At 41.8% G+C, this 24,279-nt stretch overlaps 1 pseudogene; it reads left to right on the top strand.

Annotated features, from left to right (window-relative positions):
• Positions 1-24,279, top strand: part of LOC112069536 (E3 ubiquitin-protein ligase rnf213-alpha-like) — a 96,510-nt pseudogene that overhangs the window by 27,330 nt on the left and 44,901 nt on the right.

Genomic DNA, 24,279 nt, shown 5'->3' with positions numbered 1-24,279 from the left:
TATTTGAGATATTTTCACAGTGAGAATCATGGGCGGAATAGCTGCCGGTGGCATGACAAGGTTTTGATGAATAAATAAGTTGTAGGTGTGATGAGGGCCTGACCACTCACTGACCAATCATAAGTTGTAGGTGTGATGAGAGCTTGACCACTCACTGACCAATCATAAGTTGTAGGTGTGATGAGGGCTTGACCACTCACTGACCAATCATAAGTTGTAGGTGTGATGAGGGCTTGACCACTCACTGACCAATCATAAGTTGTAGGTGTGATGAGGGCCTGACCACTCACTGACCAATCAACGTTCCCTATTGTTCCCTATTGCTTAATACTGTTTAATACTGCTTGCCGTTGTATCAAAATGTGTAGATTATTGACAGTCTTTGATTGGCTGGAGGGTAAGCATTATTCTCGTCCTAGTCCAGTGTGAATTGATAGGCACATTTTTAAATAGCATCATGCTAAATAGGTTTTGCGTGTTTCTAGTCCACATTGTTGTAATTGGCTTCAACATGTAGTCTAGGCATAAATGTCTTTACGTGTCACATAGACATTACTTCTCTCCTAAACAGATTACCTGATCTGTTGTTAACATTACTTCTCTCCTAAACAGATTGCCAGATCTGTTGGAGAAACTGATAGACATTGCGAAGGAGGAGGGGATTCTAGTGATTCCCATGCTCCATCTCCTCAAAGGTTCCTCAAAACCCTTTGAACCAATCCCTGTCACAATTACACCAAGTTGCAAGACTTGGGCAGGTCTGCAAAATACTTGGGCAGGTCTGCAAAAAGTGACCAACACCAGCAAGGACAGCAGGTACCATATTTCTCTCCCATTTCACGTAGGCAAATATTTGTGACTATCGGGGTTGGGGTCTGTTCCATTTCAATTCGGTCAATTCAGGCTGTAAACTGAAATTCTCATTTTTTTTTTATTCTCATATAAAAGCATTGAGGAAAATTTGAATTAGAATCTGTTTAGGCCTAGTGAATTCACTGAATTGAAATGTAATTAGCCCCAACCCTGGTGACTATATCACCAGATAAAAGTGAATATTTTACTTAGCTTAGTTTAGTCCTCTTACATTTTTTTTCTTTTGGGGTGGGACGACGTTGCTAATAACCCTTAAAACTCCTCCATTTTTAGAACAATGTTGAATCTCATTAAAGCCAATGGACATTTAGTGGAGATGGACAGACTAGCGAGCCGTTCCTGGATGTGTCTACTGACCGTAGACGATCTGGCAGAATTCAGCTCCATCGTCAGAGTTGAGCTCCTGGACATGCTTGTTGTTTTTACTGTGAAGGCTCCTGTGAGTGTATCCAGCAGCAACAACAGGGTGAGTTAAAATCACTACTGTGAGTTGAAGACATTTGTATTGTACTAAGGTAACGCACCAAGAATGGTACTAACTTAAATGTTATTTTCATGCCTTACAGAATTTCACTGCCACTCTTTCACATATTCAAAAGCATCTTAAAGAGCAAAAGTACAGGTGATTTGACTTGTCTCATGAGTTTGTTTCAATATTGTCCGTTTTGTTTCTTTGATGACAGTTAAACTATACATATATATTTTTTTGCAGTTGTTTCAATGATGGTTATGGGAGTGAGTGCTTGGCAACAACAGTGGAACTGCTTAAGAAGATATGCAATGGAGGCCGATCCTCCAAATTCACAGCCGTCCCTGTAGACTGCGTGAGCTTGTTAGTCTCAGTGTCAAACTTTTCCCAGTCCAAGGTATGTAGAAAGGATATTACTGTTACCATTATTTAATCAGGAAGGTTATGGAGAACACATTCTCTGTGACAAAAACAACCTGATGACCTGACCGTTCTCTTTCACAACAACAATATATAAAGCAATGCTGGCAATATACCGTCCGGTATTAGAATGATTTTGAACAATTCACTTGTTGAAGAACCTAATGTCAGGCAGTGTCCATGTTATGTTAACATGGCTGTGTGACATCGCATGTAATAATGTCATTAAAAATATATATTATAAACTGGGTGGTTCCAGTCCTGAATGCTGATTGGCTGACAGTCGTGGTATATCAGACCATATACCACGGGTATGACAAAACATTTGTACTGCTCTAATTTACATTGGTAACCAGTTTATAACAGCAATAAGGTACCTCGGGGATTTGTGATATATGGCCAGTATACCACGGCTAAGGGCTGTGTCCAGGCACTCTGCGCTGTGTTGTGCGTAAGAACAGCCCTTAGCCGTGCTATATAGGCCATATACCACACCCCCTCAGGAGCTTATTGCTTAAATACATACTAGGATATATCCTCAGCAGTCTTGACTCTGAGGTAATGGAACCAGTGTCTTTAAACTTAAACCATTGGCACCAGTGTCTTTAAAATCACATAGTGTGTTCCTAGTATTAGACTTAATGGGGGTTGTTCATGTAACCTGGTTGTCATATTTATTAGTGGCTTGTATACAAGGATACCATACAATTGATCAAATATCGAAATCTTAATCACATTTTCTTATCACTTTTTATAAACAAATGGATGTGATTTACTTGTTTTGAACTAATCCTTGTGTGTTCTGTATTTCCTAAGAGTAAAATCCTAACCTGATATCTGTGATCCCTCAGACGATTGCACGAGTCATGCAATCATTTTCAGAGATATATGTGATTTAAGATTTTAAAAAACGGTTTATTTTTCTAACTTAAAAAAAAAAAAAATGTCATTTTGAAAATGTCTTTTTTTTTAAGACATGTGACGTGGGAGAAGACGCTATCCGTTCAAAGAATCTGAGGCTGCTGTCCGAGTCAATCGATATCGTCAGATCCTGGATCAGCATGACCTTCAAAGACAAGTTACGCGATACCTCAGAGATCAAGGTGAGGGAATTACTTAACTTTTTAATTGCACGTATTATGGGCCACGCATTTTTTAAGCTACATTTAAGCTACAATGTACATTTAAGCTACATTGTTAATGCGGTAACCTTTTACTTGCATGCAGGTGTGTCCATGTTATGTTTACATGGCTGTGTTACATCGCATGTAATAATATCATTAAAAYTAATATATTATAAACTGGGTGGTTCGAGCCCTGAATGCTGATTGGCTGTCAGCCACCACGCGTATGACAAAACATTGTATGCATGTATGAGCCTTTTATATCGTATTATAATAAGGATTACGTCTGTCTTTGTGGTAACATTTCAACTGACTCAAAACAGTTGCTATTTAGTCAGGATTTCTCTTATAAGACATTTTAAAGGGGTCATACACCACAAGTTTCATAATGTATCGTACATGCTAAATAAATATATAAATAAATAGTTAATGTCAGATTCATTAATGCTGTATGTTGTCTTATAGCAGTTTTTTAATTAAATTTAAAAAGTAAAAGGTATTATTGTACGTTAATTTGTTAACCACATGCTCTCCTTATTGGTTATGATTCACAGATGTGGAATAGCATCATCTCTCTCAGTTTTGTAAATGTGGATTTCACCAAGAAATGGAGACAAACTTTCTGTACGGATTTAGAGGGCAAACTTAAACAGGTGTGGAACTGCTACAAAGAGCACTGATTTTAACTCTCTTATTATTATTTGTGTCCGGCGGAGATGTTTTGATTTTTTTTAAACACGTTTTCAGATCTCCTCTCTGGATCAAATAGAGATATACTGCTCCAAGATGGAGGAACTGGATAACTGTCATCCTAATGTGACTTGTAGTATTGAGAAATGTGCTCTTGAAGCTGTCCCCTCGTTGTGCCAGGTATGAGTACTCCTCAAGTAGTCCAAATGGAAACTTTTTTAAATCCTCATATTTCCGCATCCACTTTTTAAATGAACAGAAAATGTGTGTAAGATGTTTGTTGGGGCTTAATGCTTACAGGAATACTTTTTGCTGGTAATAAATACAGGTAACTGCCAAAATAATGGAAACACTTGAGTAAATTAGGTTTTCTGGCGGCTCTGTTGTGGTGTGGAGTGCATTTTCCTGGCATGGTTTAGCTCCACTCAACCCCTTAGAGGTCAAGGTAAATGCCAATAAATACACAGTGATCACTTTCAGCCTATGGTGAATCATTTCTATCCTGATGGGAGTGGTCTCTTCCAGGATGACAACGCCCCCATCGACAGGGCACGAGGGGGTCAATGAATGGTTTGTTGAGCATGAAAACGATGTAAATCATATGCCATGGCCGTCTCAGTCTTTAGATCGCAACCCCAATTTAACACTTATGAGAGATTTTGAAGTGGGGCCTGAGACAGCGTTTTCCACCATCAAAACACCAAATGATGGAATTTCTCGAGGAAGAATGGTGTCACATCCCTCCAATAGAGTTCCAGACACTTGTAGAATCTATGCCAAGTGCTTTGAAGCTGTTCTGGCGGTTGGTGGTGGCCCAACACCCTATTAAACACTATGTTGGGGGGGGGGGGGTCCTTTATTTTGGCAGTTACTTGAATGATTCAGCATAGGCATATGCACGTGCTGCATTACAAATGGAAAACAATCTTGAACTAATGTAATTTTGAATGATTTTTTCTCTCACAGAGTAAATCAGAGGGGAAACTCTTTGAGCGGTTTCAGATTAACAGGAAGTTTGGGAAACTCATCACGGCCATAATCCAGAAAACCTGGCCAAGTGATAACCATGGAAACAAGGACGAGGTGGTCTTCCAACACCTCATGACTTGGACCGCAGCCAAGAATATATTTGAACTACATGGTACTTACACTTTCCTATTAAGCATCGTCTAGCTCAAAACACTTCATCCATTCAAACACTTAAAATGTACCGTGTGTCGTTCTTTGCGTGTCGTTTTAGGTGCTGATGACAAGCTGATCGAGCAACTCTCTAAAGAGGCCACGGTCAAAATTACTGAAGCAATCTCATCCTTCAAAGTCATTTGTAACCGGCTGATCGACGGAAGCATCAAGATCAAACTTCTCAACGACATCTTAGGAAAGACAGATACTTTCACAGAGCTGATGGCGATAGGTAATGGAAGGTTGTGTGTTCTATCTGGGGGCGGCAGGTAGCCTAGTGGTTAGAGCGTTGGGCCAGTAACTGAAAGATTGCTGGATCGAATCCCTGAGCCGACAAGGTAAAAATGTGTCGTTCTGCCCCTGAACAAGGCAGTTAAACCCACTGTTCCCCGGTAGGCCGTCATTGTAAATAATAATTTATTCTTAACTGACTTGCCTAGTTAAATAAAGGTTAAATAAATATTTATTTTTAAGGCTTGTGATCGGCTCTGTTTTTCTGCTCATGATGAAATGGGTAAATTATAATGACATTAACGGCTGTGATATCCTTGTTTGGATCTCAATGCAGATTGTCTGTCTTTGAATGAGAAGTGCAAGAGCCGTGCCTCTGTGGAGACGCTCCTCAACCTGAGGTCTGAGGAGGCTAGAGCTGTCAGCCACGAGAAGGAGCTGGTGGACATCTTGCTCACCATGAGCCGCAAACTAAACGAACACATCACAGGTGTGTGTGGACGTGTTTAACTATTCTTGTGGGGACCAGAAGTCCCTACAAGAATAGTAAACAAAGTAAAAATTTACCAGCTGGGGACATTTTGTTAGRCCCCARAAGGTCAAATGCTATTTCTAGGGGGTTTAGGGTTAAGGTTAGAATTAGTGTTAGGGTTAGAATTAAGTTAAATATTAAGGTTAGGAGCTAGGGTTAGTTGTAGGGTTAGGTTTAGGGTTAGGATAAAGTTTAGGTTTTTGGGTTAGGGTTAAGGTTAGGGTTAGGGTAAGAGTACGGGTTAGGGTTAGGGGTTAGGGAAAATAGGATTTTGAATGGGACTGAATTGTATGTCCCCACAAGGTTAGCTGTACAAGACTGTGTGTGTGTGTGTGTGTGTGACTGGGAGAATCTGATTGTAATAGCAACATTTTGTACTGTTTTTATGTGCCATTTGCAGTTCATTTTGGGGACATGGAAGAGAGACAACTGACCAACATTGAGGACATGACCTTGGACCAGTTCATGAAGGTTCACCCGTTTGACCAGCCCTCCTCTGGAATGCATGGTGTGGTTACGTACTTTGATCTTGATCAGAGCATGCGAGAGATGGCAGATGTTTGGCACATGTTTGGAGACAGCCACATATTCAAGATGTTGTGGGAGAAACAGACCAAAGACTTTGCTTCTGAATTTGATTCCTTGGTAACACCAAAGGAGGTAACCAATGGTATTTTTAGACCTTGCTACACTAAATACAAGAAGAACTACGAAGGCCTGAAGAATGGCAGTCTCAAGCTTAAAAAGGTTGATATCCTCTTCAATGACTACAAGGGCAAATATGAAAAGCTGGCAATGGATTTGGACATTATGTGCAGACTTAACAAGTCAGATAACAAACACTGGATCAAGGAAAGGGTCCAGCAGATTGAGCAGTACCATGGCCTTCACTTGGCTGTGAAGTCTGCTCAAGTTATTATGAAGGTCAAGGAGACCCTAAATCTTCAAGGCGACTTCAAGGCCCTACAGACACTGCTAGACATTGTAAGGAGCTGATTTCTGAATTTAAATTGTCTACATTTTTGTGAAAAACTCCCTTTTTTTTGTTTTTGCATGATTTTACTCCAAACCCATAGTGAAATAGATTTACTCCTAAGTGTGAAATAAGGGATAATCAACGAGGGCAGGGGGAGTCCTGGGTAAATAACCCTTGATGAGAAGCGCTCCCCGACACGCAGCGGAGGGGCTGACCTAGCATGTAGTGGGTTAGTTCCGCAGGACTCAACAGAGCTCTGAGTTATATAACGCATACACCATGGCTGTTGCCACAGAAAACAATACTAACGCACACATTTGCCAGTAGAAAAGTATTCAATTGAAATAATTCATTGTCTCCTTACTCCCGAGTGGCGCAGCTGTCCCTGGTTCAAATCCAGGCTGCATCAAATTTGACCGTGATTGAGAGTCCCATAGGGTGGCGCACAATTGGCCCAGCGACGTCTGGGTTTGGCCAGGGTAGGCGGTTACTGTAAATAAGAATTTGGTTCTTCACTAACTTGCCTAGTTAAATAAAGGTTAAATAATAAAAAAGATTCTGTGAACATCCACTGAAGCTAGCTAGCGAACTAGTTATCTAGGTTACAAAAATCTATTTTAACAATGCCAATTACGTTTTTTTTTATTAACTTTTTGAAACAGCAGATCAGAGGGAACATGTGGTAATGTTTGACGTTCAGTTTCACCTCTTGGCAACATTGTAGCTGTCTAGACCGAGGTGATTCATATGGCTCCTGCACCACAAACCAAATGTGGCAAAAAACATGACAGAGCTTGTCAAAAGTAAATGAATGCTAGCTAGCTAAATTAATCTGCCTCCTCTGTCCACATTGGTCTTGCATTTAAAATATTTGGTTTGTGTAGATAGTAAAGTCGTTTGTAGCTAACATTGATGCCAATGAATATAAAGTCAAATCAAATGTTATTGGTCACATACACATGGTTAGCAGATGTTAATGCGAGTGTAGCGAAATGCTTGTGCTTCTAGTTCCGACCATGCAGTAATAACCAACAAGTAATCTAACCTAACAATTTCACAATTAAGGTGGGTTTTGTGAATGGATATTGTACGTACATTATTTAGGTACTTTTTTTGGTTGGAATTTCTTCTTAGCTGTGGAATATAATTTTTTTTGCCGGGTGTTTATTTGATAATAATCAACACCGGCCAATCCTAATAGAATATTCCCGCCAAGCTGTGGGAAATGCACATTACTCAAATCAAGCTAGGATTAAGTGTGTATAAAGTGATCATTTTGACTTTTAATCTAACAGTTTGCTGCATTCACTTTTATTTAATTGCTTTTAGTAGTTGTACACCACGACATAAACCAGTGGTAACTGAACAACAATGGATCCAGGTACATTTCTCAGGGGTTTTTTTCTTCTTCTGTTCTCAGATGAGTACAGATTTGAATGAAGAGCACCTTGATCGGATTGACAACGACCTAATGCAGGCCAAGACAGATCTGGTGGACGTCACAGAGTCTCGCAGACTATGCCTCTTGGAACTTGGCCACGCAAAAGATTTTGTCATCTGGGTTAAAGAGGCCCTGAAAGGTAAAAGGGCTTAATGGTTAAACATTTTCGTTACTCTAATATAGAGTTTCCTAACGTGCGGCCATCTTGAACTAGGGTCACTGGATCCAAAGGGGTGACCGTTTTGGGGTTTTTGCCCTAGCACTACACAGTTGATTCAAATAATCAACTAATCATCGAGTTTTGATCATTTTGAATCAGCTGTTTAGTGCAAGAACAAACAAAAAAACGTGCACCGCTTGAGGTCCAGAGGACTGAGTTTAGGAAACGCTGCTTTAACACATAAAAATCTGTAAAATAAATCTGCATTGATTATATATATATATATATTTTTTTACAGATATCAATGAGCTGAAAGTGTTTGTTGACCTGGCCTCCATCTCTGCCGGGGAGAATGATCTTGATGTGGACCGTGTGGCCTGTTTCCACGACGCCGTTCACGGATACTCCTCACTGCTCTTCGAACTGAAGCAAGATTCCGGTTTTCAGACCGTTAAAGAGGTGATGAAGAAGCTCTGGAGAACATTGGATAATGATTGCAACCTCCCAAAAAAGCTGGTGAGATGAACATTTAACATAACATTTTTTTTTTTTTACGACCGTTTTAATAATCCGTTTTAAATTAAGCAGTCATTGTCCGACACTTCATTCTCTGTTTGAAGCATGACACAGCACGACACTTGGAGTGGTTGAAAACTGTGAAGGATTTCCACGGGTCTGTGGAGCTGTCCTCCATCTCCTTAGCAACCGCCATCAACAAAAAGGGCATCTACACCATCAGTGCACAGAACCAAAAGAAGGTAGACAATATTACCATGTAATATATACTGTATGGATAACATTTTCGTCAACAACAAAAAAAGATACAGATCTGCAATGTGATTTAGGTTCTATCTTAAAGAACGTGCGTGGAGGCCATTGCATGATGCCATTACCATGTGAAGTATTAGGAACTACCTGCTATCAGACGGGCAAAATGTTGTACCCCCTATATGTTGTAGTACCACAAGGGGTTCTAGTCCTGTAGACTGTTTTTTTGTGTAATTAAGTTTCACAGATAAGATGATATGCACAAATAAAATGCCCAACGGACCAATGAGCGTACATCTGACTTTCCCCTGAAGCGTAAAGAAACGTCCATTTTAAGAATGTTGTGTGAAAGTAACACGGATACATTATTCTGTGTTCATTCTGAAACATTAAAGGAATATTATGTGCATTTTTTATTTTTTATTAACATTGTTTAAATATCATAACAACTGGACAGATGTTGTGTTTTAAAGAAACCGGTCTTATGTAATGACCCACATCCTAATTAATGTGTCCACAATCTACTTACATGTTTTGGGAATGTTTAGAGAACACAAAACATTTAGTCAACATACCCAAGTTTTTCAAATCAATAAGAACTTTAAAATGTATCTCTGTGTGTTGCTTTATTCTCAATCAAGTTGAGTCTTGAGACTGCCCTGAAGTTACACATCTCTGAGGAACATGGTGAGGAACAGGAGATGCGTTCCTACTCACTGGAGGACCTGAGGGAGCTGCAGAACAAACTGATGCTCATGTCTGGCAAAGGGGACCAGTCTGAGGTGAACCACTTTTCAGAGGTAAATCTCTCAGTATTTCAAAATGTTTTCAGATACTACTTGAGTTTGAGTTTGTTTTATTTTTACAGGGACAGTGCACTTTAATCAACGTTTCAGTAAAAGTGCCGGTTTTAGCCAGCCGGCTAATTTTCAACCGCAGTCCCTGGGCAGGTTATTTGTAATGTTGTTGTGCCTTAGTTTAACTACAAGGAACATTTGATATTTTCAGTTATAATTAAGCACTTTTGTGTTCATTTTCTTAGGTTTTTGCCAGTGTCCAGAGATTGGCTGTGGCATTCCTTGCCCTGTTTACAGCTGGGAACCCCCTGTTCCGGAACTGGAAAGCCAACATCAACTGTAGTTCACTCAGTGAGGAGGCTGACATCCTCATGGACTTTAACCTGGGCAGTGTTGTCAGTGTGATTACGGTGGAGGGCAACATCGTGGATCAGCTTCCGGAGCTGTGCAGGAAGCTGGAGAAGTGTCTGAAGTACTGGAATGACTTTATGGACAAACAGAGATCCCACCATTACTACCTGAACTACTACAATGCAGAGCAGATAGTCTACCTGTGCAGTAAGCTGACTCAGCAAAATGATTTTGAAGACCAAGTTCTCATGATGCTGTCGTTCGTCAAACCCAACTGCACAGCCTCTGATCTGAGACAGTCCCTCCATGCACTGCAAAGTGAGATCCTCACCATACAATCGGAGCAAAATGAGGAAATTGAATTTCATACCTTTGTTGAAGTGTCAAGCAGCAGAGAGAGAAGTCCAGATTTTATGGTGAAGTTGAGTGCTCTATCCGATAACCTGCCGAGTCTCATCGAACAAGAAATTGGCTCAGGAAAAGTTAATCTGATTTGGAATGCTTACATGAGAGACATGAAGAACTTTCTTCCAGACACTCTTGATGTCCGAAGCTTCGGACGATTTTTAGAAATATTGGCCAACAAAAAGGAATATAAATATTTGCCAAAAAAATGGAACGAAAAACCTATTCAAAGGGATCTGCCCAGGGGCCTAGCTATTGGGAGCCCAAACCTTATTGTTTGCCCTCACGACGAGATCCTGGCATCTTGCATCTCCGTTTACATGAGCAGTGAATGTCAGCCATTGCCTACGTATGATGAGGTGCTACTGTGTAACTCTACCACACCTTTTGAGCAAGTGGAGCTGTTCCTCAGACGCTGCCTCACCCCAGGCTACAGAGGACAGAAGATCTACACCATGCTCTACGGGGATCAGCTGAGTTATGAAGTGAGCTCCAAAACGGAGAGATTTTTCAAGAGTATCGCAATGCAGTGCCGGAAAGACTACAGGCTTGTGATCATCTGCAGTTTGGATCGAGAGCACACCTACCTTCCCTCAGCCTTCAGCCAGTACAGGTTACACATGGTCCCCCAGGAACCCTTGGTCATGATTCAGCGTTACCTGAGCAGACACTATACAGTCCCAGCAGATCAGACCAGTGCTGCTGCTGTGTTCAAAGACCGACAGTTTGTTGGAGTTGTGTCGTCCGAAAGAGCAGGAGTTGGTCAGTATATTTTGTCGACATTTCCTGCCTGTAAATTAGTACAAATATGTAGATAATGTCTGCAGAAGTAAATCATGTATTGAAGTGACTTTAACCCAACGTCTAGCGACCTCATCAAGAGGTTTGGACGGTTAAGGTGTTGGCTTGGCAGTTGTTGGACCAGGGTTTAAGTCCCGGTTGGGGCTACCCCCCCCAGAAATTTGTTACAGTTTAATTTCCTGAACATCATTTGACACTAATAAGTAATACAAAAACAATTATTTCAAACACATCCCTTTACAGATGTTTGTTTTAGGGTTATGATAAAGTAAGGAACTAGTGCTAAGCTAGGTCAGATAGTTATAAGCTGTTTTGTTTTTTTGAACAACAAGGGAATTGAAACGGTCACTAAATTGCTACATGTTGCTCCTGAAGATGTTTGTTTGACTCATTTGTCTTTATTTAAAATGCCTCACTCTTCAGCTTGTTTGGTTCCTCTCAATAATAACGTGTTGTTGACCCTTTCAGGTAAATCCCTTTATATCAAGAGGCTGTTTGAAAAACTGAAGGACGTCTTCATGAATGCTACAGTGCTGAAATGCATTCGCTTGATCAAGCCAACGGTTGACGAAAATGTCATTCTTCAGTCTCTTCTCAACAACCCTGGGAAGAAAGAGCTGACCATCTTCCATTTTGATGTCACATCTACGGTAATTATATTGGGGGGTATTTATTAAAGCTAGTTAGGTTTTCTCATGTGGGGGGAAATTGTGCCTCTGAAATTGATTATTATAACATTATTGATTAACATTATTGATCATGTTTATTGCAGACAATAACCCTTTTCCTAGTTATGATCTTCTTTTGAAAAAGCCGTTTACGTGCACCATTAAAATCAACAACCGCCAATATTCCTGTTTAAATGATGAACAGAATACCCCTAATAAATTCTGTAAGCTAAGTCCACAGCAAATGAATCCCCGGTAGGGGTTCAACAGGCACCTGAGAATTTGCCTTGTCGGCTTTAGGAAATCGTTTTCCTGGCGATTTCCCACAACAATCATTTGTGCGAATTGCCTGCGAGCCTTTTAGTTTTGAGCTATGATGTTTTCACATCAAACACTTATTTTAATACAAACAGTGACTTGTAAAAGATGTGGAACTACAATAAATCGTGCTTCCTGGACAGACAAAAGCTGAGCAACTGATAGGTAAGGAGTTTTGATGACCCTCTGAACTGCTGTACCGTGTGCTGAGCAGCAAGGCAAAACACACAATTGATGACTTGTGTCATTCTCACGGTTACTGGTCCTTAATGGCCATGGCTGGCGCTGAATACGCTCTGTGTGAGGTCATGAGTCAACTACCGAAACTGTGGATTATGATTGGAGGATTTGGTAGGAATAGGCGTGACTCTCGCTCACACTTAAAATCTTGATGCTTCATATATATCCGATTCGAGTTAAAATCGTTTCGGACGTCAATGTCCTTCATCTGATTGCAATAACATCCCAACCCGACACTACGATCATAGGACTTCACAACAATCATGAAAGTTTGTCTACAAAAATAATCGGAGTGAAATCGTATTGTATACCCGGGCATATAACAACAGAAATGATTGATATGCTTGAATCTACTTTGAACTTAATTACATTTAGTCTTTTTTTGTAAATTCCTTTACCCTCATTGTTTTTAATGCAACGTTTAACAGGTACAGAAGGGTCTTGATGAATGTCTGTTTAAACTGCTGGTCCTGGGCTATTTGATGGATTCTGAGGGAAGGATGTGGAAATGCAGCAACAAGCAGTTGTATGTGATTGAGATTCTACAGTCTACCGTAAACCAGCACAGAAATGAACCAACACTGGTATGCTTTTTTTTAAAGACTATCCAATGTTCATTTGTTATCAGAGACTGTAATCAATGTACATGTATTTCTTGATTTTCTTCATCACACTTCTCTCCTCTTCTCTTCACAGAAAGCACCTGTCAACTTTACCTTCCCGGCTGTGTTCCCAAACGTCTTCTGCCGCCCACCCAATGAGATTCTAGAGCTGGAAATGAGGATGCAACAGGATCCCTCCATTACGAAGCCTGAAGACCCACTTATGGATGACCAGGAGTTCAAGAGTGACGCTTACCAACGACCATACCAATATCTGACACGATCTCATAATCACATCAACTTGGACAGTTTTATGTACAGTGGAGTTGAAGGGAGCCATGTCAAATGTCTCCAGTTGCTCCTTCTGTACTGTGGAATTAAGGACCCCTCGTGGGCGGAGTTGAGGAATTTCACATGGTTCCTTAACCTTCAGCTGCGAGACTGTGAGACGTCCGTCTTCTGCGATGCCTCTATCACCGGGGACACTCTTCAGGGATTCAAGAACTTTGTGGTGGACTTCATGATTCTGATGGCCAAGGACTTTGCCACACCGTCCCTCAGCATCTCTGACCAGAGCCCTGGGAAGCAGCAGATAACCGGAATACGAGAGGAAGACTTGGCACCCTTCCGGATCAGAAAGAGATGGGAGTCAGAACCACATCCTTACATCTTCTTCAATGATGACCACATGTCAATGACCTTCATCGGCTTTCACCTTCGGCCCAATAAAGAAAACTGGGTAGACGCCATTGATCCATCCACAGGGAGTGTGATCAAAAGAAACATCATGACCAAAAAACTGTTTGACGGCCTGACGCTACAGAGAGTCCCTTTCAACATTGATTTCGATGAACTGTCGAGACAGGATAAAATCGAATGCATTTGCAATGTTATGGGAATCCAACAGCATCTTGATCCTGATGAAACGTATGAGCTTACAACTGACAATATATTGAAGATGCTGGCAATTCTCATGCGGTTCAGGTGCAGCATCCCTGTTGTGATCATGGGGGAGACGGGGTGTGGGAAAACGAGGCTCATCAACTTCCTCTGTGAACTACAGAAGAGAGCCGTGACCACTCAGAATATGAAGCTAGTCAAAGTGCACGGAGGAACTAGCTCAGACATGATCTACACCAATGTCAGAGAGGCGGAAGCCATTGCTCATCACAACAAACAAAGCTACGGCTTTGATTCTGTTCTCTTCTTTGATGAAGCCAACACAACAGACGCCCTCAGCAGTATTAAGGAGGTCATATGTGATCATACTGTAGAAGGAGAACCTTTGCAATCCCAATGTGGCTTGCAAATCATTGCTGCATGCAACCCTTACAGAAAACACACAGATGAGATGATTCACAGATTGGAGTCAGCTGGCCTAGGATACAGAGTCCGAGCTGAAGAGACAGATGAAAAGCTGGGGTCCATCCCTCTCCGCCAGTTGGTGTACCGAGTCCAGGCCTTGCCCCCGAGCATGATCCCTCTGGTGTGGGACTTCGGACAGCTCAATGATCACACTGAAAATATGTACATCAAGAAAATTGTCAAGAGGGTGGTTCAGACCAACATGATCAATGTGACATACGCAAGTTGGATCACGAATGTCCTGTCGGCTTCACAGAGGTACATGCGGAAAAGGAAAGATGAATGTAGCTTTGTAAGTCTCAGGGATGTGGAGCGTTGCATGCAAGCTTTTGTCTGGTTTTACAAAAACCATAAGATGCTACTTGCTGATCTGTGGGAGTTTGAGAGAAATCAAAATGCGGAGAGGCGTGAACAAATCCGAAGAGATCCGGTCTTGTGGTCTCTGGTGATGGCAGTGGGCGTGTGTTACCACGCCTGCTTGGAAAACAAAGACGAGTACAGACAAAATATCTGCAAGTATCTCACTGGAATATACACCCCATTGAAGGTGATGCAGGAAATCTCACTCATGCAGGATCTTTTCCTGAGTGGAGTGCCGCTGGGGGAAACAATTGCACGAAACAATGCTCTGAAAGAGAACGTCTTCATGATTGTCATCTGCATTGAGCTAAGAATCCCTCTCTTCTTGGTGGGGAAACCTGGGAGTTCTAAATCGCTGTCTAAAACCTTGGTGGCAGACGCCATGCAGGGTCAAGCTGCACACTCTGACCTCTACAAAAGGCTGAAGCAGATTCACCTGGTGTCCTTCCAGTGCAGCCCTCACTCCACACCAGCGGGCATCATCAACACGTTCAAGCAATGTGCTCGTTTCCAGGAGGGAAAGAACCTGAAGGAGTACATATCTGTGGTGGTGCTGGATGAAATTGGATTGGCTGAGGACTCCCCCAAAATGCCCCTGAAAACCCTCCATCCTCTGCTAGAAGAGGGATGCATTGATGATGAGCCATTACCACACAAGAAGGTTGGATTCATTGCCATTTCCAACTGGGCTTTGGACCCCGCGAAGATGAACAGAGGGATCTTTGTTTCACGCGGTGACCCTGACGAGAAGGAGCTGATTGAGAGTGCGAAAGGCATATGCTCGTCTGACACAATGATTTTGGAGAAGGTCAGGGATTTCTTCCAACCCTTTGCCAGGGCCTACCTAAACATCTGCCGTAAACAGGGGAAAGGTTTCTTTGGTTTGCGTGACTACTACAGCTTAATCAAGATGCTTTTCGCAATTACCAAGGCCTCAGAGCAGATCCCTAGTGCAGAGAAGATTGTGGAGGCGGTACTGAGGAACTTCAGTGGAAGAGATGATGTGGACGCGGTCACAGTCTTCACCGAAACACTTAAGATCAATCCAAATCTGGAGAGGATCAGTGCCATTGAGCTTGTGAGACAAAACCTCTCAGCTCAGGAGGAAGACTGCCGCTATTTGCTGCTACTGACCAAAAACTACGCCGCTTTACAGATCCTCCAGCAGACCTTTTTCTCAGAGAGCTGCCAGCCTGAGATTATCTTTGGGTCCAGCTTCCCCAAGGACCAAGAGTACACCCAGATCTGCCGCAACATCAACCGAGTCAAGATCTGCATGGAAACCGGTCGAACCGTCGTGCTCTTGAACTTGCAGAACCTCTACGAAAGTCTCTACGATGCTCTCAACCAATACTACGTCTGCTTAGGGGGACAAAAGTACGTTGACCTGGGACTGGGAACACATCGTGTCAAATGCAGAGTTCACAAAGACTTCAGGCTCATTGTCATTGAGGATAAAGAAGTGGTCTACAACCAGTTTCCAATCCCTCTCATCAACAGGCTTGAGAAACATTACCTGGATATCCATACTGTCCTCAGTAAAGAACAAAGGGAAATTGTTGCGGACTTGGAGAGATGGGTTGGGCAGTTTGTAGATCTTCAACAAAGCTCACCTGCACCACAGACCTACAAGTACCAACCTCCTGATGTTTTCATTGGCTTCCATGCGGACACGTGTGCCTCGGTGGTTCGTCAAGTGACAGAGAAACAGAGGGGAGACATGGACATCCCAGACCAACAAAGAAGAGTACTAGATGAGGCCAAACTCATCCTGGTGAACTGTGCCACTCCAGACTCTGTGGCTCGGCTGGACTGCACAGGACTCTCTAAAGTGGAGATCGACCATCTGACCAGGTTCTACTATGAAGAGAGAAAGCACAGCTCTTTGGCTGACTTTGTCTGTCACACACAACAGGTTGAGCAGAGCCCTTCCTGCTTCATAGAGGTAATTTAGTCGTAGTTGAATTCGAACAGTACATTTTACTTCTTATTTCTCCACCCCTTAATTTTATATCTTAACTTCCCCAGGTGACGACATTTTCCAGACTGTTGACAGAATCGGATATTGGACCTCTGAAGGAGGTGGTGCACAATGTAGAGCTCCTGTCACTACAGCAATTTGACACAGAGCTCTCTTTCCGCAAGAAGATCAGGTTGACTTATTTTCAATGTTTTAGGTCTGTAAATCCTATATTTAGTGTTGTTTTTTTTCTCCAGTTAACATAGTTTTTTTCCCCCCTAGGGAATTTCTGACACCTGGAGATGCATCTAGCAACAAACTCCTCATTATTCAGTCAGATTTGGATGAAGCATCCCACAATGCAAGTGTCATAGCATCTGCAAAGTAAAGTCAATATAGTTTCATAAATATCTGCAAATAAATGAAAACTAGGGTCGATCTAATTTCATAAATATCTGCAAATAAATGAAAACTAGGGTCGATCTAATTTCATAAATATCTGKAAATAAATGAAAACTAGGGTCGATCTAATTTCATAAATATCTGTAAATAAATGAAAACTAGGGTCGATCTAATTTCATAAATATCTGTAAACTAAATGAAATACTGTCTGAGAAAATGTTTTGTTGTTTTCAGGTACTCTGCCATTAATGAAATCAACAAATCAAAACATGAGGAGATTGAAGGCAAGGTGTTTGTCTACTTCATTACCAAATTGTTAAGATTGGACAGCGGCACTTCCTTTGTTGGATTTCATGGAGGTGAGATGATCTTATCAATACCGTTTTAAAGCCTGTTGTGATAAAAAAAAATGCAATTTATAACATGGAATCAGAAAGTGTCAATAAAAGTCTATTGGTCATTTTCTACCAATAGGCCCCTGGAGGTCCGTTCACATTGATGACCTCAGAAGATCCAAAGATATTGTGTCAGATATCAGAGTCTTGCGGAACCTTGCCATCTGTCAACTGTTTGAGGAAAAGCAGGATCAGCCTCAAGGTAAAAAATAAAAAATAAAAAAAGAAGCTGTGTGTGATTATGTAAATGACCTGCTATGAAAATCCTTCTGACACTGAGTGTATGAGATTATTGTGGATAGTCAGATTAATATAATAGTTTGTCTATCCTGTTTAGATGGATACATCTGAAATCAGGCTACCTGATGACACTGATAAATGCAGAAAATCGGCAATCAAAATAAACGTTCTACCTCAGCGACTGTTATTCTTTGGGAAGCATATTTTATTCTGAGTTCGGACATGAAGTTTATATATGAAAACTACTTCTAAGACATACATTTTGTTGTTTCCGAGAACACACCACTCGCGCTATAGAGGGAGGCTCTCGGCTGGTGCTAGCACATGCGCAGATCAAATGCACCGCTGGAATGCAGATTTAAGGTGTTAATATGTCCTAATAGTTCTAAAGATTGCTCAGAAAACCAGGGCTTTTAATCAGCGTATGTTTACTTCGATTTTGACCTTTCACCGATTTTAAGATAAGCAGAGTTAAGGTTGTTCACATGACTGTTGCGTAATCTACCTACTGCCAATAGCAGTTTAATATCAAATGATTGGTGTGCATGTAAACGTACTCATTGACTCCTAAGGTGATGACCTGTTGCACCCTCTATACCAGGCTCAGATAATAACCATATTATGCTGGTCATCGCTGATCGTCTTGAATGTGTTGAATAACGATAAGGCCTTAATGGCCACACGTACTCTTTTTAAATGTATTTTCTCCCCAATTTCGTGGAATCCAATTGGTAGTTTACAGTCTTGTCCCATCGCTGCAACTCCCGTACGGACTCGGGAGAGGCGAAGGTCGAGAGCCGTGCGTCCTTCCGAAACACAACCCAGCCAGGCCGCACTGCTTCTTGACACAATGCCCGCTTAACCCGGAAGCCATCTGCACCAATGTGTCGGAGGAAACACCGTACACCTGGCGACCGTGTCAGTGTACATTCCGCCCGGCCTGCCACAGGAGTCGCTAGTGCACGATGGGATAAGAACATACCTGCTGGCCAAACCCTCCCCTAACCCGTGACGACACTGGGCCAATTGTGCGCCGCCCCATGGGTCTCCCAGTCTTGGCCGGCTGCGACAGAGCCTGGACTCGAACCAGGATCTCTAGCTAGCACTGCGATGCAGTCCTTTAGACCACTGCTCCACTCAGGAGGCCCAAGGCCACATGTACTCTTAAATCTCCACCCAGCACAGCCGGACGAGGACTGCCCCCACCCCCTCGGAGCCTGGTTCCTCTCTAGGTTTCTCTCTTAGGTTCCTGCCTTCTAGGGAGTTTTTCCTAGCCACTGTGCTTCTGCATCTGCATTGCTTGCTCTTTAGGGTTTTAGGCTGGGTATCTGGATAAGCACTTTGTGCTTTACAACTGTTGATGTAAAAAGGACTTCATAAAATAGATGTGATTGATGGAAATGCAGAGCGAAGTAGACAAAGTATAATTTCATGATCTCATCCCATGTCAGGAAGTACTAACTGAAATCTGTAAAACACTTCCCCTAAAAAAAAGTTTGTTTGACTTACAATTACAAAAACGTTCTTACATTTTGGGCAGGTTTGGATGACATATATACTGGGACAGATAAACATGACATGGAATGTGAAGGCCAAACCGTGAGTAATATCCAAATTCATCTGCAATTTGATCGACTGATCACGCACAAATATATTTAGTTTTTTTTTTTTTTAGCATTTTCATTTTCCTTGGGCTCTCTCTACCTTCCGCAGGGCTGGAAGGATGTCCTGGACACCACACTGTTGCTGCGTAGCTGTGTGCAGAGCGCCGTGGGCATGCTCAGAGACGAGATGGAGGGTGGGTTCCGTAACACCAGGAGAGTGGAGATCCTGCTGACTCTCCTGACCGACAACGAAGAAAAACAAGGTAGTAGAGCTGAGTAACAGTTATTCCGTTTAAAAAAAATAAAAAATTAGTAATGCTATCCGTTCACATTTAATCCGACTGTTTCTAATTCACGTTTAAGGAACAGCTGGATTTCTGAGCATTCTTAAGAGACGTCTCCACTCCTTACTGGAAACTCGGGAAAAAAACACTAACTTAACAAAAAACTGGGTCATTAGTGAAGCGTCCAACATTGATGCCTTGCATGAGGGAGGGACATTTAGGTGAGTGAGCACTCTTCACCAATGAATTGAGAGACAAACCCTATCCATATGCTTGTGAAAGATGTCGAAATATTGACAGAATTTTTTTTTTTTTATCTAGATTTGAATAACACAATGTAGCTGTTTTACTCAGTGCCTTACTAAGCTAGTTTTGTGCTTTATTAACAGACAAACCCTATGGAAACGAGTTCAGACGGTGGTCATTCCACTTTTGGCACAGCTGGTCTCAGTCATTGACCGTGACGGTAATCTAGACCTCCTGCTGGACACCAACTCTGAAGAGCCAATTAAAAAGTTGTGGTTAGACATCTTTGGGGACGATAAACTACTTGATGTTCCCTTTCCCTATTCCAGTGTGGACAACAAGTAAGTGGCCTCAGTGACGAGGAGCATTGTCTTCTGTATGGTCTTATTCAGTGTGAAAATGTAACATGTTTTCTTTTTAATATATTTTTTTAATTGGACGATATATTAATCACGTACAGTTGTATGGTCTTCGTCTCGGCACCCAGAACCAAATCTTCTGAGAGTGCCTGCCTCTGCTACTTAGAAATGTTCATTGCGCTTATTCTAGATCTTCTATGCAGGATATTGGCTATTGACATTCATTTACTCACCATGGCTGGTCTATAACCTAAATTAAAGGACAAGTTAGCTTTCTTTTCTTTCTTTTTTACCAAGTGTCACTTAGTTTTGAGAAACTTAACCCACCAGCGATAGACTTCCTCAGGTTTATTTTGCAGTTTGGATAAAACGTGAACAAAGGCTCCAGAAACACAGAAATACGTCCTTTTTAAAAACATCAAAGCTCTCAGTATCGTGACGCAGGTCTTTGAAACGTTGTACACATTAAATTGTGTCATTCCGAACTTTATCGTTATATTCCATTTTGTTTTCCGTGTTTGAGCCATACACATGCCTTCTCGTTCCCATTGAGGTGATGGTAATTTGAGGTGATGGTAATATGGAAAATGTTGAATTGGAATTTGGTTTACTTTCTGAATTTAAATGGAATTGGAATCCCAACTCTCTGGAATGCATTAGCCTGGGTTCTATTCCTGCTATGTCTGAAACAGAATCAGACTGGCACCAAGGCTAGACGTCTCAGTGCCCCATTCTTAGGGTTCTTAATATCCAGAAATATTTAAGCGATTCCAAGAGTTGATTCCTGGATTTGGAAATCGATTCCAAGAGTTGATTCCTGGATTTGGAAATCGATTCCAAGAGTTGATTCCATAGCAAAAGCGGTACAAAACACGTTCACACAAGTATAATAATATGTATTTGCTATTTATAGCTATTTAAAGCAATTTTGGAATAGAAAATATACATTTTCTACCTGAACCATGTGCCATTATCAAAATTGCACAAAACCAACAAAAAATAATAATACTCACAAAACCTGAAATTTGATGGAAAGTACCATTTTTAAAGTGGCAGGAATCGATTCTTGAAAAATAATCGATTCTTCATGAAGGAATCTATTCTGATTCCCACTACTGATAGGAATTGGGAATCGACAATTTTCTGGGGGAAATGACTCCCCTGCATTACATTTTTTTTAAATGTAATTCCATTGTAAATCAAACCCCCCTTGTCCCAGTGCTACGTCCAAGACCTTCCTGGTCCAGAATAACATCCCAATAGACAAGAATATCAGCTGCATCATGCCCTTCAGCTGGAGGATCAAGGACTACCTGAATGAGCTCTGGATTTATGCTCTTCAACATGAAGGTAGTAGCTTATCAGAACACATCTGCGGGGGGGGGGGGGTGTAACCTATGCATTGCACTGTTAACAATTTAATTTTTGTTTCCCTAATTGTTTGACAGGCCAAAGTCAGAGGCAGTTGGAGGAGTTTTTTGGGAAGACTCCTCTGGGCCGCTACATTGCGATAGCGGACAATGAGATCCAGACAGAGCTTTTCCACAGATACCTGCAGGATTTCATTACCATGACCATGAATGTGACTTGTGTAAGAGGACCTACAGGTTGGATTTCTCTTTGCACTTTCGCCATGATTCAGTGTTTCCCCTATGATTATTTTCAGCAGCGGTGGCAAAGTTAGCATAGAGCGAGGGGGTGGGACATTTTACAGTTTCTGCAATTCTACCAATTTTTTTATTGCTTATGCCGTGTTCTTATGCTATTTAAGTGACTCAAAAAATTATAACAAAATGAGTGGGGCCCTGTGCATCTACTCATTCAATGATTTTTCTTTATTTTTACTATTTTCTACATTGTAGAATAATAGTGAAGACATTGAAACTATGAAATAACGCATATGGAATCATGTAGTAACCAAAAGAAAAGTGTTAAACAAACAAAATATGTTTTATATTTGAGAATCTTCAAAGTAGCCATCCTTTGCCTTGATGACAGCTTTGCACATGCTTGGCATTCTCTCAACCAGCTTCACCTGGAATGCTTTTCCAACAGTCTTGAAGGAGTTCCCACATATGCGGAGAACTGTTGGGTGCTTTTCATTCACTCTGCGGTACACCTCATCCCAAACCATCTCAATTTGGTTGAGGTCCGGTGATTGTGGAGGCCAGGTCATCTGATTCAGCACTCCATCACTCTCCTGCTTGGTCAAATAGCCCTTACACAGCCTGGAGGTGTGTTTTGGGTCATTGTCCTGTTGAAAAACAAATGATAGTCCCACTAAGCACAAACAGATGGGATGGCGTAAGACTGCAGAATGCTGTGGTAGCCATGCTGGTTAAGTGTGCCTTGAATTCTAAATAAATCACAGACGGTGTCATCAGAAAAGCACCATCACACCACCACCTCCGTACTTGACGGTGTGAACCACACATGCAGAGATCATCCATTCACCTACTATGCGTCTCACAAAGACACAGCGGTTGGAACCAAAAATCTCAATTTGGACCGGTCTAATGTCCATTGCTCGTGTTTCTTGGCCCAAGCAAGTAACTTCTTCTTATTGGTGTCCTTTAGTAGTGGTTTCTTTGCAGCAATTTGACCATGAAGGCCTGATTCACACAGTCTCCTTTGAACAGTTGATGTTGAGATGTGTCTGTTACTTGAACTCTGAAGCATTTATTTGGGCTGCAATCTGAGGCTGATAACTCGAATGAACTTATCCTCTGCAGCAGAAGTAACTCTGGGTCTTCCTTCCTGTGCCGGTCCTCATGAGAGCCAGTTTCATTATGGCGCTTGATGGTTTTTGCGGCTGTACTTGAAGTTATTGACCTTCATGTCTTAAAGTAATGATGGACTGTAATTTCTCTTTGCTCATTTGAGCTGTTCTTGCCATAATATGGACTTGGTCTTTTACCAAATAGGGGCTATCTTCTGTATTCCACCCTACCTTGTCACAACACACCTGATTGGCTAAAACGCATTAAGAAATTCCACAAATTAACTTTGAACAAGGCACACCTGTTAATTGAAATGCATTCCAGGTGACTACGTCATGAAGCTGGTTGAGAGAATGCCAAGAGTGTGCAAAGCTGTCATCAAGGCAAAGGGTGGCCTCGTTGAAGAATCTCAAATATAAAATATATTTTGATTTGTTTACCCCTTTTTTTGGTTACTACACATGATTCCATATGTGTTTATTTCATACTTTTGATGTCTTCACTATTATTCTACAATGTAGAAAATTGTAAAACAAACAACACAAAAAAACACTGGAATGAGGAGTTGTGTCCAAACTTTTGACTGGTACTGTATATCTATAATTTTTTCAAAGCTCATTCCAGGTTGTCAGAGGGATGTGTAATATCTTGAGGTGTGTGTGTGTGTGTGTGTGTGTGTGTGTGTGTGTGTGTGTGTGTGTGGTGTGTGTGTGTGGGTGTGTGTGTGTGGGTGTGTGTGTGTGGTGTGTGGGTGTGTGTGTGGGTGTGTGTTTGTGGGTGTGTGTGTGGGTGTGTGTGTGGGTGTGTGTTGTGGGTGTGTGTGTGGGTGTGAAAATCTGTGTGTGTGTGTGTGTGTGTGTGTGTGTGTGTGTGTGTGTGTGTGCGCGTACGCAACCATGCAGCTCCTTTGTGGCGCCTTGACCTGTTGTGTGAACGAGCTGCGACTAGGTCATGATGCTATGTGTACGGAGGTGGCCTCTCTGCCTTGGGTCCATGCTGCCTACAACCAGTTTAAGAACCGCCTACAGAACTTGTCCAGAATGATCAGCATCCCCCGAGTGGGTCAGGGCCTCCTGGCAAACACACACATCAGAGAGGGGATGGAGCTGGTGAGTATATACTAGGCTACTACATTCTCATGTAAAGGGAAAAAAAGCCCCAATTGATATTAATGCAAGTACGGTGAAAGTAAGGGGGGGGAGGGGGAAAGACTGTTTCTTTGCTTAGCCAACTCTTATTGTTAACGGTCACTGTTTGCATAAAGGACGTCAATAGTTGCTCAAATAATGTACATGA

This window comes from Salvelinus sp. IW2-2015, unplaced genomic scaffold (assembly GCF_002910315.2).
Source record: "Salvelinus sp. IW2-2015 unplaced genomic scaffold, ASM291031v2 Un_scaffold1045, whole genome shotgun sequence".
NCBI lineage: Eukaryota > Metazoa > Chordata > Actinopteri > Salmoniformes > Salmonidae > Salvelinus > Salvelinus sp. IW2-2015.
Note: the sequence above shows the minus strand (reverse complement) of the source record. Positions and strands in the feature narration are given on the sequence as shown.